General features: G+C 41.4%; 1 protein-coding gene across 1 annotated transcript in view; it reads right to left on the reverse strand.

The window, feature by feature from the left end:
• The window catches only part of Slc4a4 (solute carrier family 4 member 4), a 352,960-nt gene that overhangs the window by 161,036 nt on the left and 172,940 nt on the right, over positions 1 to 18,984 (reverse strand). The window lies entirely within an intron of this gene.

The raw sequence follows: 18,984 nt of genomic DNA on the forward strand, positions 1-18,984 counted from the left end.
AGTCATGTGACATGGGAACCGACCTTACCATCACTGGCAGCTACAGGCCAAACCCACAAGTGAGTCAACCACTTATTTTAGGCAGCTGTGGGGAGCAATGGGCCATGCTCAAGGAGAACAGAACACTGAGCTTTCATTCTACAGTTAGACTTGAACTTTCCAGGCTGACTAAGCAGAAGAGTAACTTCTCAAAGCCAAGGTGTTTGACCCAACCCCTTTAGGGTGCTGAGTAATGCATTCATTATTAATCCTTGATGACCTGACTCAGGCGAGTTCTCACAGCCAGAGGACAAGGGTTGAAAAGAAACAACAAAGTTCAAACAGCTTCATGATGGCTTCGAAATCATTCTGAAGACTACAGGCTTGAGTTCCTTCAGACAGAAACTCAACACATGCTGATACAAAAGACAAAAATCCCCTCCAATAAGTTAACGTCTACATACCAAAGCTCTCGTGTAACCTCCTTTCACTACTAGGTCAGGAAAATCTTAGTGTTTTTGAGCTTGGAAGACAGTATTTTCCACCCCACTGCATTTCATTAGGTAAGCACGGCCTAGATCTCTGCGATCCCTCACCTGGGAGGGCGCTTCACTCCAGAAATGTGAGGACAAGGCATTGTTCGAAAGAAAGCAACATCTGAAAAAATAGCTTAATAAACAAAAATAAAGTAAGCCCTTTGAAGGCCACAGTTTTTGCTTTGCATTCCAAAAGAGAGTGCTGGTGGGCACTCCACACAAGGGGTAGCAGGCATAAATGTGAATGCCCCCAAGTAATCCTAAGGAAAAATGATGGATCAGTGTAAGTTTGTACTTCATTTAAAAAAAAAAAAACAGTTCTTTGAACTAAGTGGGTGAAAGTTCTTCCTGAATAAGTGAAGGAATCTGAATTATGCATTCCTGAAGCAATGATGGCTTCCCCCACACAAGTCAGACCTGCATGTAAGTCCTTGTCAGACACTTCCAACAGGCTGTGCAGACGATCAGATCTGATTGTTTTCTCATTAATAAACCATTTGTATGAAAGTCATAACACTGAAATCAAGTGTTTGCTAAATAAATAACACTTTGGGGGCAGTAGCCTCAACTTATTGATTTGCTTTGGAAATTCTTTATAAGTAGTTTAAAGGTAGATTTCAGCTTGACCATTGTTCTTATTACTACAAAATCTGAATTGGTAAAAAATCTAATGAATAGGGATTTTATTATAATGATCAACTTGGTCTCAGTGACTATTGTCCTCTCGTTCCCTGTCTCATCATTTCTCAACCTTCCAGCTTCTGTAGCGATACTTCTTGGGGCACAGAGGAAGGCCCAGGCTGACAAAAGATATAGGAACCAGAGGAGAAAGAGAAGGCTGGTGTTAAAAAATAGTTGAATATATTGTCCCTCCTAAACTCAGTCGAATTCTCAGCAATAAAAGTCAGGCTAGCAGCTGTCCTCATACTTAACTTTGTAAAATAGGTTGTAAAAGCTCAAAAGTCAGCAATTCCATAATACGAGGCGAGATGCCTGACATTGTTTAATCTTTTCACATATCAGTCCCTATTAAACTAAGCATTCCCAATGCTCAATGCCTTGAACCAGAGATAACCAAACACTTTTCAGTGCCATAACTCCATGGTTCCCAAAGTAGAGGCCCAGGTCCAACTACTAAAAACACAAATTCCTGAGGCTCACCCATGACGATCCCCCAAAATCTCAGAATAGGACTAGCAACAGAGCTCTAAGTGCCATCTTGGATAGATCATTAGAATGATAAAGATTGAAACCCTGTGCTGCTCATCTTAACTGAAAATCTGAGGCAAAAGTTGGAAAGCTAGAGGGACAGTGTTAATAGCTTGCCCTGTACCAAGCAACTTCTCTAACCTGTCTGATTGCAAGCAAATGACATTAGCATCCTCACTACATCATCACAAAATAGAATAACATGTGTTTATTTCCTTTGAATCCTCATTCCTATAACCAAATACATAAATGACTTTGTTTTAGAAATCACTGTTTGACCAGCCTTTTCCAGAAACATATTACCCAAATCAGAGAAGACATGACAAGAGCCAAAAGAGGTTGCAAATCAGATTATGTGTGGGAATCAAAACTGTGTGTGTAGATCTTAACAGACCCAGGACGCTGCTACACAACAGTTTCCCAACAATGCTCTACTGTGTACATTTTGCAACTGACATGCACTAGGTCACGCTGTTGGAATAAATTAGTGCTTTATATTTAGAGCCCCAGTCTGTAATGCAAATTCATTATATTGCAATCCTCAGTGAGGGGGAGATGAGATAAACTGTCACCTTGTACCAAAAGTTGAAATTCAAGGGAACCCTGAAACATGCATTCACCATCCATAGCCCCTTTACATTGAAAATCTAGGGCATACAAATATCTTGGGATTGTTCTTGGTCCAAAGAAACTTTGCTTTTAAAGTGTTATTTTAAAAAGAGAAGAAGCAGTCTTGAGTGCATAGTCATAATTAATTTCTGCATCACTATTTTCTGGCCATAAGGAAAGAGAAAGCTTTGGAGAGTCACAGTTTCAAGCAGTTTCACACAATCAAAAGCAATTTCATTTTCAAAGTACCCATTTGGCAGGTACATACTGTTTCTATAAAAATTAATTACATTATGTACTGCTTGAAATCATTGTTATCCTATAGTATACATGTAGCAATTCATAAAGTCCTCTGCAATTATATATATTAGATACAATAAAAAGAGGTGAAGAAATAGATGGCATAGGAAAATGATATTTAAATGTGTACATAAAATGTAAATATGTTGTAATATAGTGATACATTAATTCCCACCCCACCTCATACCTCCATAATAAGCAATAAAAAACAGAGGGGCAAGTCAAAACACAGATCTCCTGGCCTGTGAAACACACTGAATTCCTTTTTACTTAGGAATAACTAAATAACATTTTCAGCATAAATAATAACTATGATGAAGCAAGCCAGTAATCCAGCTACTCTGGAGGCTGAGGTAGGAGAATATAGCTCAATGGCAGAGCACTTGCTTTCTCTCTCTCTCTCTTTCTCTCTCTCTCTCTGTGTGTGTGTGTGTGTGTGTATGCACACGTCCATGCCTAGATTCAATCTTCAGCATTGCAAGAAAAAGGAAAAGTTATATTAAAAAATAAGTCCAGTAACTTACATATGACAGAAATGTAACTGGGTATTCATATGAGAAAATTTAGAAGAGTCTACATTATACTGCCTGGGGCCACTAAACATATATATATATATAATTAGCTTATATATTAAATATATAAACTAATTATATATATATACATACACACATACATACATATACATACACATATACATATATACACTGGTAACATATATATAAACAAATATATATATTGTATATATTATATAAATGTCATATATATAAAACATATATATATATATATATATATGTATGTATGTATGTGTGTGTGTGTACATATATATATATATGTATATATATGTTATAAAGTTTGGTCCCAGCCTGTGTCACAACTGCTAAGTGATAAAACCTTCAGGAAGAGGTGCTTAGTAAAAGGAAGTTGGGTCTCTGGTTTGGGGAGAACCTTTGAAAAAGATATGGGGTCCCAGGCTCCTTCCTGTGTCTCTCTTTGGCCTCCTTTCCACCAAGAGGTAAACAGATCTTTTCTGCCACAAATTCCACCATGATATACAATGTCCCTATAGGCTCAAACTCAAGGACCAAGTGATGATGAACTGAACCTCTTAAATGATAATCCAAAATCCTCCTTGGAATTTGCTTCTCTGAAGTGTTTTGTCACAGGGAGGGATGTCTACCTACAGTGTGTTAATGTGCTCTTGTCCCACTCACCCCCTGTTCCCTGACACAGCAAACCTACCAGAGAGACCCACATCCCAGAGACATGCTTACTTAGTAGCAATATGTGCATAATGACTTACAGTTCCCATCAGTACTGCTGGTTTAACATCATTAGTACCACTTTATGAATAAAAAAATAAATTTCAAGACAATTAAGTGCATGATTACACAGCAAGCGACAAATTCTTAAACTCAGATCTTTTACACTAATCCTATCTCCTCTGTATTATTTAAATAAATATATCATCATGACTAGTGAGGAGAAAAATATAATATATAAAAACAAAGAATATATTTTAATTCTATGCTAATGCTCTACAGGCTAACGTTGCTCAGAATATTTAAGAAAGACTCTTTGTTTCCAACTTAGTTGTTTCCAGAGATGGAGTTTCATTCCATAAAGAGCAGGGAGAGTGTTGAACTCAGCCACTCTGTTTGCTACTATGATTAAATAGCAGCACCAAACCACAGCTCTGTGACAAAGCAGAGAGAATACAAAATACAATGGCATAAAATTATAAAGGAATAGTATCATATGCTGAATGCCCTGATCCCTGGGTGTAATCCAGTACTTAACATCCAGCACCACACATGCAGGCAATTCTCCCTACTTCCATACTGTTTTTCTAGACCTAAAGTTATTCCAGCGGCAGTTTCATCCCATCTCAACTCCTAAAAACAGGAAAATAATGGGACAAGGAAATACTTGTACGTTTCACTGAGAAAGTCCAGAAGAAATGACTTCATTTCCCATGGCAACAGGTTATGAAGAACGATGCCTACCAAAAGTAAGAATAAGGGCTGGAGAGATGGCTCGGTGCTGAAGGTGCTTGCCTGCAAAGCCTAAGGACCATGTCTGATGTCTCTCCAGATACCACATACGCCAGATGCACAAAGGTGAGGCAAGAGCAAGGTCTCACATGCCCACTAGGTGGAGCAAGCATTTGACATTCAATCGCAGTGCTTGAGGCCCTGGCACTCCAATTCTCTCTCTCATTCTGTCTGTCTCGCACACTTGCTCCCTATATAATTAAAAAAAATAAGAATAAAACAGAAGGGTCTCTAAGCTCTCCAACTCATTTCCACTCTCCGCTTGTTAAATAAAATGCAGAAATACATAAATATTTAAACACAGGTATCACTAGGCTAATGAAAGTTAAAAATCTCATCAGCCATCAGGAGCTCTTTGAAGATCAGTTTGGGTAATATTACTTAGTTCATTTCCAATTTTTTTGTCAAGATGATTTTAGTGCTTGCAATTGAACATAAAATCATTGGTTTGTCTTGCTCATAAGTCCAACACCAGAACATGGCATTACAGGCAGTACATACATAGATGTTCTTTGGGGTGAGTGTGTGTGTGTGTGTGTGTGTGTGTGTGTGTGTGTGTGTGTGTATGCATGCACGTGCATATGCCATGGCATGCATGTGGAGGTCGGGGGCAGTCTCAATGTTGGTCCTCTCTATCCATCTTGTTGGAGACAGGGGCTCTCTTGTTTTCTGCTAAAAGGAAGACCAGGTGAGATGGTCCATGTGCTTTGGGATCTCAATGCAGAGCAGGCAAGCTGGGGGTCACTGACCAATGCACCTCTTTATGTTCCCTTTCTTTTTAAAAATATTTTATTTTTATTTATTTATTTGAGAGAGAGAATGACTGTGTCATGGCCTCCAGCCACTGCAAACGAACTCCAGATGCATATACCCTTTGTGCATCTGGCTTACGTGGGTCCCATGGCTTTGTAGGCAAACACCTTAACTGCTAAGCCATCTCTCTAGCCCTCTGTGTTCTCTTTCTATGTGGTGCAGGGCATGAACTCTGGCCAAGAGGCTTACAGAGCAAGTCCCTCTGCATGCTGAGCCACTTCCCCAGTCCTTCTTCAGAAATATCCGTGTGCGGGTGGGTGTGCGTACAACGTGTGGGACATGCACAAGGGTGTGCACTCTCCATGCGTGTGCACGCGGAAGCCAGAGAATGTGGGGCGCTCTCTCATTGCCTGTCTGTGTTTCCCGTGAGACGGGGTCTGGCCCTCAACCTGACACTCAGTAACTCCACAAGCCCCAGTGCTTCTCTGGTGCCCCCCCCACACACACATACACACAGACTGTGGTTACAGATTTGTGTGACCACACGTCCCTTTAATGTAGGTTTGGGGCAATCAAACTCAGTGGTCTCTGGCCTGACAAGCCCTGGTGCTTAAGCAGCAAGTACTTTTAGCCACAGAGCCTTCTCCCCAGCCCACATGAAAATTTTACATAAATAATGTGGGGGGGGGGTTGTTTGACCTCTGGCTGGAAGCTACCATACATGTGACTGTGCAAAGGCCATTTCTCCCGGAGGAGGATGTTGTTTGAATTTTCCCAGGAGACTCCAAACTTAGAAAGCCTAAAGATAAGTAAGGAAGACATTTGTAGTTGGCTCAGAAGAAACAGAATGGAATGGCACTGCCCAGATAGACAGGAGGTTGTCAGCCAGTATTGGAAGAGGAGTTAGAAAGGATAAGGGAGGAAAGAGAAACCCTGTGAGAAGGAAGACTCAGGAAATGGAATGAGGCAGGTGTCAGGACCTCATCTAAGGGGAAAAGGGCAGAGAAGAGCCAGGCCAAGGGAAGTAACTCAAACCGTGTGACGGAAGTGAAATGTGGAGGAAGTCTGGAGGAAAAGAAGGCACCCGTGAAGGACCCAAAGAACTATCAAGGTATGAGCAAAGCTCAGCCAAATGCCAAGGCCACGCCTCATGTAAACACAAAGGACAAGAAAGATGCTCTTGTAAGGAGACAAGTCTGCAGAGATCAGATTGGATTGCACCTGCATCCACACAGCTGCTCAGATGCTGGTCCCTTCTTTTAAAGACCACTCTCCAGTCTGGCATTTCTCTGTCCAATCTCCTTGAACATCTATCGCATATCAACTCTTTCGCTCTGTTCTCTCCTGTCTTTTAACTTTATGACTACTCTGTGAGCTTTCCCCAAGGTTCACATCTCAATGCCAAATAAACAAAGTTTACTTCTTCTACTACATTTAAAATTCAACCAGAGAAAGCAAAATTTATGATGCTTCCAAGGAGACATAGATGTTTAATCTTTATGGTAGGCTAAAAATAACTTCATTTTAAAGTATTTCACTCTTTCTTTCTCCTTCCTCCCCTAACCTCATCTTTCTCTCATAATAAAACCACTAATCAGGTGAGGAAGTAGTCAGAACCAGACATCTGGGAAAGTCACCATGAACTACCTGAAGGAGGCTTCAGTCCATGCGCTTGCAGCAGAGTGACTCCGATACTTTTGTCTCTGTGTTGCACACGCACACGCATCTCCACACACACTCACATAAAACAGTGAGCAGATATTACTCCATCTGAAAACTATGGGTGAAAGTATATACAACAATCTGTGGTCTTCTTGTCTCACAAAAATAGACAGAAGAGAGCCTGCACCCACCCACATAAGCTAAAAAATGGGAAAAGAAGGATCCAAGAGAAGTTCTGAGGACGTCCTGCCTTCCTTCACAAGGCATTGTCCCAAGGTGGTTCACACGAACTGTCCCCAAGCTGAGAGACAGGGACTTCAGCCCTTCCAGTCATGTCAGTCCAAGGACAGGACGCGGGTCTGTGTATGATACAACATTCGTGGCCTATTGTCTCTCACTTATATACACATACCCGATTCAAGACAGAGTAATATTTCCACTACTAAAATTAACCCAGTAATTAACTCATTTGGAGAAGTACCTAAGTTTAAAATGTTTTCCAAAAGCTACCAATTCAAGATGATGAACTTAGCATATGATTTGAATATGTGGGTTCATTGCCTCACTCTTTGTTTAACTTAAAAGAAAATAGGGGAAAAAAAAAACAAAACATGAAGCCACAATGGAAAGAACTGGAAAAGACCATCACAGACAATTGGTGCCAGAAACTCTGAGACTAGCAGTAGCTTCAGTGGTAGAACAGGGTGTCATCCATGCTATGAGGAAATTCAGTGTCAGGTGCATGCTGAGGGCATGGGATCATGAAGACCACTTCCTGTGGGCCTCCAAAGCAACACTCTACTGGAGGATTCCCAGCTGAGCATCTTGGAACAAAGACGCCATGCTGGCTGGAAGGGATGGCTGACCACCACCTTAGTGGACAGCATACCCTGTAGCAGCCTAGGCTCCTGCCTAGCATTAACTCTGCCAAGAGGAGCCCAGAGCAGACCAAGCAAGGAGTGCAGGTATTTGTGCCCCAAAGCAAAGCCTTCTGAATTCCAGAACTTAGTGGGCCCTGGGAAAACACTTCCTGCCCAATCAAAAGCAAAGGCTGGGCTGAAGGGATGGCTAGTGGTTAAGGCGTTTGCCTGCAAAGCCAAGGGACCCAGGTTTGATTCCCCAGGACCCACGTTAGCCAGATGCACAAGGGAGTGCATGTGTCTGGAGTTCACTTGCAGTGGCTGGAGGCTTTAGCGCATCCATTCTTATTCATTCTCTCTCTCTCTCCCTCTCTCCCTCCTTCCCTCCCTCCCTCCTTCCCTTCCTCTTTCTCTACCAAATGAATAAATAAAACAAAAAGCAAAGGCTAAGGCTTAACACAAACGAACAAGGAAGCCCAATGGCAGATCTTGCCTGTAATCCCAACGCTCAAGCCATCGTCTACTACACAGCTGTTGTTCAAAGCAGCTGGCCTATATATGAGCTTGTATTTAAATTTGAAAAGCAAATTAATAATAACTAGTAAATAGATAGACAATTGAGGGTTACCATAAATTTGAGAGAGACAAGTCCAAGATTCAAATATACAACATAACGTGAAAAAAATAAGAGTAACACAATTTAGAAAGTTCAATAATTCTTATTCGTTTACAGGTATTTGAGATAATGTTCTATAAAACACAGGCAAGATTTCTCAGAATGGAATAAGGAAAGGGTTTCAGAACAGGCAAGTAGTTAGACATCTGTGTGTATACAACATGAGCATTTAAAAAAAAATCTATCAGTATAAGTTTTTTTAAAAAGTAAGAAAATCTACAAAGTAGGAGCAGGAGAACAAAGCCAGAAAACAGGAGAGAATGGAACTGATCAGAGGCACACAGGGTCAATCCAAGAGGGCCGCTGGCTGATGATCAAGAGCACTTCTGTTCCAGACAAGGCAAAAGAAGGCAAGAACAGAATCAGAGAGAATACTCCCAAAGCAAAGGAACATACTTCTTTGAACCACAGGGGCCCCTGAAGGAAACTAAAACAGACCTGAAAAAAATAATAGAAAAATACCCTTGTGTACAGGTGAACCACTGTGAAACTTCCTATTGCCAAAAGTGAAAAGAATATCCTAAATTTTTCTGTCTAAAATTAGATCTTGGGACTCTCTGAAGTAGCAGCAGCTAGTGCTTCATGTAGAAGCTTGTGGCGGTGTGCTTTCCAGAGAATTCCATACTCTTCCAAACCATTAACAAACTGGAAAAAAATAATGGGGAAACTTTTAGACTAAAATGATTCTTTCAATGTTAATATTTTAACATATCCTTTCATACAAAGCTTCCTGACAATATATTTTAGCAAACCGAGGAAATAAACTAAGGAAACCAGATATATTACCTGCGTTGAGGGAAGCAAGTGACTGAATCCACTGGGCAGCAGGCCCGACAGCCGCAGAGCAGAGGTGGTGGAGGTGGGAGTGGGTGAAGACGGGCCTGCTTCCATTTCATAACACTTCTACATAGTGCCTTAGTAAAGCTTGATCACAGGTCTACCTTATGGAAGTATTAACTAAGTGTACCCGCATCATGTCTGAGTACATGAACGTAAGAGTAGAAACATCACTGACTAGCAGCCAACCTTAGAAGATCTAATTAATTCAAACAAATTTTAATATAAACATAGATTGAAATTTTTCAAGACCATAAAATTAAATTCTAAGTAGTTTTCCATGGTCCGTGAACTACTATTTATACAATATAAACAATTATGACATATTATAGGATATTTTCCTGGCTCTGAATTATCAGATTCTAATTTATGCCTTTAGTCAGAAAAAGCCCTTGCAACTTCAAAAGGATAATGAAAAGCAAGCCATTTCACATAATCCTATATCAGTAACCAGATAAGTATATAAGTATAGTATAAATATAGATGGAGATAAAGACAGATATATACTCAACTCTAAAAGGCTAAGAAACACATTCTCTGGGCCTACACTTACTTCTCTAGATTTATGACTCATAAGACATGACTTAGAAAAAGGCATTCAAGTTGTTTTCAACTTCCAGCCACTCCCTACAGCCAACTGTATGTCTCCCCTGAGAAACCTAGGACCACAGTCACCCCAGCACTGGGAGTAGCATCCAGGAGGGAAGGTACAAACTCCTCTAGGCCCATATGGCCTGGACTCTACAGAGTCAAGTACTCAAAATCCAAGAGTGACTAAAGGCAGGACACAAATAAGCTTGGTAGACATGTGTTCATATACTTGTTTTGAGCCCAGGTGGACCTAAGGTCCAGTGGGATGATAGCCTCTCAGCCTTCAATGGTCCTATAGGTGCCCTTAGGAAAATCTGGTCAGAATGAAAGTGGACCCGAATAATTACTTACTTATTCTTCAGTGTGTGTGTGTGTGTGTGTGTGTGTCAGACACTCATAGCTCTAGTTGAAACTCTCCAGCTTCTAAATCCCACCTACCTGTCTAGTTCTAAGTGACAAGAGTGTGGATATTTTTACTCTGTGATGCAAACCTGCCTAACATTAACTGACACAGAGAACCTGGAAACAGAGAAGGGTGGCTCACACCTCACCTTTGTGAAATGAGCCTAGTAGAGTCATTCAGAAAACCATAAAAAAATATAATGTTATCATGTACTTATGGAAGTAAGACAAAGTTAGCATAAGAAAGGACTAGAAAGCAGGAGCAATAATCCTTCATATGGTTGCTGTGAGGACTGAAGAGGCGAACATGCAGTATCCCACTCAGGTGTTCAAGAAAGGTTGATTTTGCTTTCTTTCCTTTTGTCCTGCAATGACACAAGTCCCCTCTGAGCTGAAGGAAAACTGTTATAATCCCTGTGGTGGGTCCCATAGCCACTATATCATTTGGGCTTTTCCAGTCTAAGGAGAAGAATTTAGAGAGTTGAGGGGTTACACATCTAACTCACATTCTAGGTGGGGACTGGAGTCACCTACATCAATTCAGAGACTGAGAATGGAGGTCTAAAAGCTATTGTTCCTCACCTTGCAGACACACTTTAGACAGACCAATATGAAGGGCTTCAGTCAAGTGCTAAATGTTTCACTGAGGATAGGGTCATCACAGGTTATTTGCTTAAGACCCAGGCCTGATGACACAGGTCTATATAATCCCAACTACTCAGAAGTCTGATGCATGAGAATCATAAGCTGAGGACTGCCTGGGTTACAGAGAAAGTTCAAGGCTAGACTGGGCAACCTAGAAAGAACTTGTCTCAAAATAAAATGTAGGGGTTAGAGAGATGGATCAGCAGTTAAGATGCTTGCCTGCAAAGCCTAAGAGCCCTTGCTCCATTCCTCAGTACCCACATAAAGCCAAATGCACAAGGTGACACACGCATCTAGAGTTCATTTACAGTGGCTAGAGGCCTTGGTGCACCCATTCTTTCCCGCTTTCTTTCTCTCACTCTCTGTCCCTCCCTCCCTCCTTCTTCCTCACTCTCAAATAAGTAAATAAAATATTTAAATAAATAAATAGTAAAAGAAGAGGATGGGAGTGTAGCTCAGTGTCAGAATACCTGCTAGGTCATACAAGGCCCTGGGTTCCTTTCTTGGTACCAAAAGAGAGGACAAAGGAAAATCTAGGTAACACCTACCTACCTAAGTTAATTTTATTACATGGTAGGTATAGAAGGTTCTGTGATGGTAATCTCTATTAGTCTCTGAGAGGGAAAGACAGTGGTCTCATCTCCTTTTAGTATCTGTCCCTATGACTGGAGGGTGAGACATATTTCTTTATATTTACTACTAAAGTGGCAGAAGGATGAATCAGATGAAAAGAGAGCAAGTAGTAAGACATGAAGCATCATGTAAAATAAAAATAGAAGCAGCAGGAATCGTGAGAATGCTCCACTGGGTCTAGTTATGCTAGTTAAATATTGCTTAAGTCAGTGGACAAAGGTAATTTCTAAAAGCTCTATTTTCTGCTGAACCAAGACAAACAAAGGAAAGAGTGAGAAAGAAACACATGTTGGGAGTAATGTGACTCTGTATCAACTCTTACCTTAAAAAATTTATTTTTATAGTCCTAGCATTTCCTCAAGGTTGTGCATTATCTGCACTGGAAATGCAGTATAGAATGTGCAAATAAGTTTAGAAGTCCCACAGAGAAGCACCTCTGGATACTGGGCATGTCCACTGTATGTCTTATGGAACCAGCCATAGGGCCCCTGGAGATCATGTACCTAACTTGTCACCCAAGCAGATTTTCTCTATAGCATTATACATAGCCAGCTTTCTCATATCAATGTGCACACTTCTGGTGACAGGAAATTTGCCACTTAATGAAGTGATCTGTTTCATTATAATAATGTTAATTTTCATGCATGGTAAATGGCCCAGCTAAGCAGCAGCATTTACACAGACTGAAAGTCAGTACATATGTTACCCTCTGAGTGACAATGAAAGCTCTCACATGCTCAGTAAGAACTGTCATATTCTTTCTTACTACATAATTTCTGTTAGCCTCCTTAAATAATATACATTCTCATATGTTTTCAGACTTACTCAGCACTTCTGTCAAACAAAGCATACCCTTGCTTTGTTTCATAATTCTCTAGCACTGAGAAGCTGGTCCTGTGGTCCTCATGCCTCCCAACATGTAGTGTGTGAAGGTCCCTTGGTACCTTGCGTCCTTAACATGAGGTAAAGAACTATATCCACACCAATAGACTTCCTAGCCTGAACTTGACTGAAACCTCCATCAGGTCGTGAGCCTCTTGAAAACACCAGTGGACTCCAAAGACACCTTACAATCTCATCCCCAAAATACCAGGAGTGTAAAACAAATGTTGCTAAGACGCTCACCTGCAGGGCTTCATTATCTTTTCTGAAGAAGAAATAAAAACACAGGCCTGACCTCCTCTACATATGCATATTGCTTTTGTCCAGCTTTCATGAGCCCACTCAGTGTGAGGGCATCGGGACCTCTTGCTGTCGGGTCGCTCCTCAACCACCTGCAGGCTCTCCGCCTCCTCAGGATAGGGGCTCTTCTCAGGATCAGCTCAGCTTATCACACATATGACTCTTCTCTTGGCAGCAAATGGGTCTACCTGACAGCCACTTGCGGAAGGTACTGGGTATGCATTATTCATTGTCTATCCCAGTACCTAGCTAAGAACTGAACAAGAGGTAATACTCTGAAACAATTGGCAATCTGAATGAATATAACACCACAAAATGGAACCTTTATGTGCTTTTCTCTGATAGGTTCTAGACATTTCCCTATAGATCTGGTAAAAAAAAAATATATACATATATATATATATATATATATATATTAAAAAATGTTCTTTGGAAATCATGGGAATGAGTCAACCTCAATATCAATAGCAATCCCTTAAGCCCAGACCCCAGCTTAACTGTATGCCAGAAAAAAAAAGAAAAAAGAAAAAAGATTTTTGAAGGAAGGCTCTTTCTGAAAGGGAAACTGTTCATCATAATTGAATTTTTTCTCCTCTTCTTCTTCAAAAAAATGATACTAATATTCTTACTGGTATCTTCACCCAACAAGACAACCCACTGACTTGTTACCATTTGCAGAACACCTCAAATACATGATGTTCAGAAGTAAATGCTGATCACAGCCCACGACAGTATGTGAGGCCCAGCTGTTTTCTGCAGTTGAGAAGAATAGGCCTTAGACAATAGATACATATCAGAAAACGATGCTTTAGAAGGCTGACCCTTTGCCATTCATTGGGAGACAGCAGGAATTTCATTTTCTAAATTAAACCAGAAGACCTGTGAGTTTCCGGTGGCCACCTCTTCTTCACAGAGGACAACAGTATCTGTAGCTGAGAGCAATGGGACCTGAGAGCTGCGAGGATGACGAGCAGATGAAGAAGAGAAAAAGTGCTGCCTGGAGTCTACACCCACGCTCAGCCCTGGTCCTCCTACTTCCTGGGTGACCACAAACATTCTGTCAGATAGGCAAGGCCCCAGTAAAGAGCAGCTTCAGATCCTCATGGCTGAACACTGATCTACGTGACTGTCTTGCACATGGAAATGGCTGTCATGGACTAACTCCCCTTTCTCCAAGACCCAGGTGCAAGAAGCAGATCTTTGCTAGAAGTTTTTTTTCCACATTTTTAACTTTTCATTGATAACTGTAATATATGAGCATACTATATACTCTGATCATAATCCCCTCCCAATGCCTTCATTATCAGCCCCTCCACATGCCAACTCCAGTGAACCTCCTCTTCTTTCAGTGGAGACCCTCCCCTATTTTGATGTCACATCCCCTTTTCCTCCCTTCTCTATCATCTATGTCTAAAAATTGATGGGTTCAATGTTGTAAAGGTCAGATGGACACTGTGAGGTCATGAGTTCAGCAGTCTTCATGTCTAGAAGACAGTACCCCAAAGTTCTCCTCTCTACTCTTTGGCTCTTACAATCTTCCAACTACCTCTTCTGCCATGTTCCCTGAGCCTTGGAGAGTGATGGAGACATTACATGTGGCAAGGTGGTAAGAAGTGGCACCTGAGTGCTTAGTGGTGTATGAGACGTCGCTATCACTCTGGCCAGGGCTCAAGGAGCATTGCAGAGGAGGAGGCAGAGAAAACGTTAGTCCTGCTCTCACCACTTGCCAGAGAAGTCCCTTTTTGGAGATGGCTCTGGACGCTGGGGAGTCTCAAAATGCAAAGAAAGCCCAAGAGGTTCTCTAGAAGTTTTGGCAGTTTGCAAAGACAGACTAATGAAGCCTCTACGGTCTCCAGAAACCTCCCCTTGGAAATATATCAATCACCTCTGTTCACATTTCCTCCGCCAGAGTAAGTCATGGGATCATGTGGACAAGGAAGGAAAGTCCTCAATGTCTTCCCAGAAAGAGAAAGCAATGGAATACCTGTGAGAAGCCCAATATCTGTTACAAATACATGTCCTCACTGAGCTCCAGTGCCTTCCTCTATAGCAAGGCTTGGTGGGGCTTCATAGAAATGCTTTGTGGAAACCAGTTTGCAAAACTGACAGCTGGGTAGTCATAAGTTCCCCTGGTTGTTATCTCTCAGTGACAGATAGAAGGACCAAGTAAGCAAGAAATGGAGGCCCTGGTCATGGATTCTAGACTTCAATTGAAGTATTAACAGTCAGAGAAAAGCAACAGAGATTCCCCATGGCACCAAGGCTGTCAGCCTTTGGGTGATAATAAAATTATAAAGGTCATTCCTGCACTAAGTTTCCATATTGCTTCATCCTTTCTCCCATTTTCTAAGTGTTCACTTGTCAAGCAAGTATTTATGAAATATCTGTATTCCAGGAACTATGTCAGGCACTGAATAATGAAAATCTTACAGGTTTTCCCAAAATAGCTCCAATGTATATAAAAAAAAAAAACACAACTCATGGTTCAATAATAGCTCCCACACCACCAAAGAGTAAAAATATAAAAACTGTTCACATGTGTTTTGGAGGCGGGTCTAACTCTAGTCTAGACTGAACTAAAACTCCCTCTGTAGTCTGGCTGGCCTCAAACTCATGGCAGTCCTCCTGCATCAGCCTCCTAAGGGATGAGATTAAAGGTATGAGTCACCATGCCTGGCTAAAAATAAAACCTAGAGCTGGGATGACAACTCAGTGGTTTAGAATGCTTGCCACAACAAGATGACCTGAGCGGGCCTAAGTCTCCATTTCTTCAGGACTCATATAAACAGCTAAGCATAGAGTTTCACATCTGTAACCCATCCCACAGAAAGCAGAGACTGGATAATCACAGGGGCTCCCCAAAACTAAAGGTTCAATTTCAGAGAGCCTCTATCTCAAGGAAACACATGGAGTGAGACGTAATGCTCTCCTCTGGCATCTGTACACCTGTAAGCATACCTAACACATACATGCATACTTCACATACCACGCATGCCAAAAAAAGAAAGAAAGAAGTCTGGAGAGATGGCTTAGTGGTTAAGCGCTTGCCTGTGAAGCCTAAGGACCCCGGTTCAAGGCTCATTCCTCCAGGACCCACGTTAGCCAGATGCACAAGGGGGTGCACGCATCTGGAGTTCATTTTCAGGGCAGGAGACCCTGGTGCACCCATTCTCTCTCTCTCTCCATCTATCTGCCTCTTTCTCTCTCTGTCACTTTCAAATAAATGAACAAAAATTAAAAAAAAAACATAACACATACCAACAAGTAAATCTAGATGAATTTGAAAAATTTGTCATCATTCCTTGCAAAACTGCTTTTCCAATAACCAAAACCAATATTGAGCTACTGGGGCTGGGACACATTCTGTTACATACTTGCTGCACCATCTACTACTTGCCTATCTGTCTTGTTTCCAGATTGACTAAGTTCTCAAAGATGGTCAGAAAAGATGCTCTCCATGCCAGTCTGCCAGGAACAAAAGAAAAACATGCTGGCATTGCTTGGTTAGCTAATAAAAACTGTGGCAAAAATCAGGTGGATGAATGGGTCCAGCCCAACATTTACTGGATATCCGCTGTGTGGTATCATACTTGGCACCAGGGATAGAAAGATGGGTGGAATGTGTTTCCTGCTCTTCACATACTTTTCTAACAATGGACGCACACTTACATGATGGTGCTGTGGTACATCAAGGTAGGTGGGGGATAAGGGCATAAATGAGGGAGAGAAACTTTGATGGTTAAAGGAAGAGGTTAAGAAGCATTTGAGTACTGGAAAGATGGATTAGCAGTTAGGGTGCTTGCCTGTGAAGCCTAAGGACCCAGGTTCATTCCCCAGTACCGACATAAGCCAGATGTACAAGATGGTACATGCATTTGGAGTTCCTTTTCAGTGGCTAGAGGCCTTGTCATGCCCATTCTCTATTTTCCTGCCTGCCTCTCTCTCTCTCTATCTCTCTCAAATAAACAAATATTTCTTTTTAAAGAAGCATTTGAAGGAAAGGTGTCCTGGGAGAAACAAGAGCTTTATTAAGAGGGCAAATTTAACCACATCAAGTAGAGGCAGGTGAAAATTCAAGGGTTAAAAAAAAAAAAAAACAAGATAAAGAGATTTAAAAGTATGGAATCCAAGCATGAGAGAATATGAATTACTTGATGCTAAACACAAGAGTGGGAATGTCAATAGGTGGCTAGGGTGTTAAGCAGACAGCAGGCTGGGGAGTGGGGCTTGATCTTATGATCATGAGACAGACTAGGAGGTGTGAGCTTGGTTTTATAAACAACAGGGAACCCAGCAATGGTTTCTGAGCAGAAGAAATCACGTATCCACACATGTGACTAGATAAGTTCCTGCTTTTTTTTAAGGATGAATTCTGGGAAAAGAAGAGGCTATTGAAATTGTCCACACCAGATATAAGGATGAAAGGAGACCAGTTGAAAGTGTGTAGCAGAACCATGCTGAATGTATATGACTGTTACAGCTGTCCACATATTTCAAATCTATATTCTTTGTAATGTGTCTCCCACCATTGTAAAAGGTGAGGTTCTCTCCAGAGAGTAAGGAAAGGGAAAGAATAATGGGAAGTAAAACATGGAAGAGTACGCAGGATTAAGGACCAAGAGGAGTCCAGTATAACAGAGGCTTGCTGGCTGGCAAGAGTGTGGATGAGGGTCTAGAGGTGGAGAGATGGAAGATGCATTAAAAGGAAAACTGAGATCAGAATCACTGGAACTACTGTAAGCATCACAAACCTTTAACTTACCACAAAGGAAAGCCCTATTTCTGAAGTTTCTGCCAACAATTTTCATCAAAGTAAAATTCTACTGTTTGCTGCCAAGAAGAAATTTCATTATTAACTTTGAAATTGATATCCCTAGCTATAATACTGCATTTGATTTCCTCCTGTCTCTCTCACTCACATGTGCCTAGACATTCTAATTCAAGTACTTAGGCCTTGAGTTGTCTCCAGTAATTAAATCCAGACATTGTTTGGTCTAATAAGAGTACTTTACTTTTCACTTGCATGAAAGACTCTCCACCAGTTTCAAAGTCATCTTGTCTACCTCAGAAGTCCTCTGGAAAGTCACAATCCCACCAGTTCTTTGGTAGACCTTAAACTGGAACTCTCAACCCTCCCTCATTAGGAGAGAGCCTTCATCCTTCATCGGTAGGAACACACCCAGAGCAGATTCTCTGCACACCGGCTTTTCATAGCTTCATAATGCTGTCACCCTTGCCACCTCTAGCTGTGACTTGGTGGCAGTCATCACTGCTGTCCACTGCATATGTCGGACATAGGATAGCATGCGCATTCTCTGGCTAGGTGTGCGGCTCATTGTGTACATGAAATGCACATGACAATTCATGCATCATTTCTGGATACAAGTTTGAATTAGCCTGTGTAACTCTATGAGTCTTACAGACTGAAATAGCTGAATGCACACATCAAGCATAGACCCAGTGCAAGGACAATAAACAGTCCCCTGAGTGCTCTCCTTAGACATACAGCAGCATGAATATCAAAGAATATTACTTGACCATGTTTACAGCTGATCCATTCATAATAGCTAAAAGCTAGAATCAACCCAGATGTCCATCGTTAGACAAATGGATAACCAAGATGTGGTATATCTACATGATGGAATTCTACACAGCAGTAAGGAAAAATGACACAGTGAAATTTGAAGAAAAATGGTCGAACTTGAAACAGATTATTCTCAGCAAACTTACCCAGTCACAGAAAGATAATTATTGCATGGTCTCACTTATCTGTGGCTCCTAACAGGGATCTGCCAAAGATGATGACATACCTAACAATCATTTCAAGGACTGGACAAGAGGGAGGATGGAGAGGGAGGGGACAGTAAGGATGGGGTGGGGACACAGAACTGGACCCAAATGGCAATGGTATAAAATTCTATATCCTAAAAAACAGACTAAATGGTTGAACCTTCATCAGGTCCTTAGAGAGGGACCACCTGAATCACAGGGCCCTGGAGAGGTATGATGAAGACTAACCTTAATCTTCTGTTTCTCTCTCTCTCTCTCTCTCTCTCTCT

This window comes from Jaculus jaculus, chromosome 11 (genome assembly GCF_020740685.1).
Source record: "Jaculus jaculus isolate mJacJac1 chromosome 11, mJacJac1.mat.Y.cur, whole genome shotgun sequence".
Taxonomy (NCBI): Eukaryota; Metazoa; Chordata; class Mammalia; order Rodentia; family Dipodidae; genus Jaculus; species Jaculus jaculus.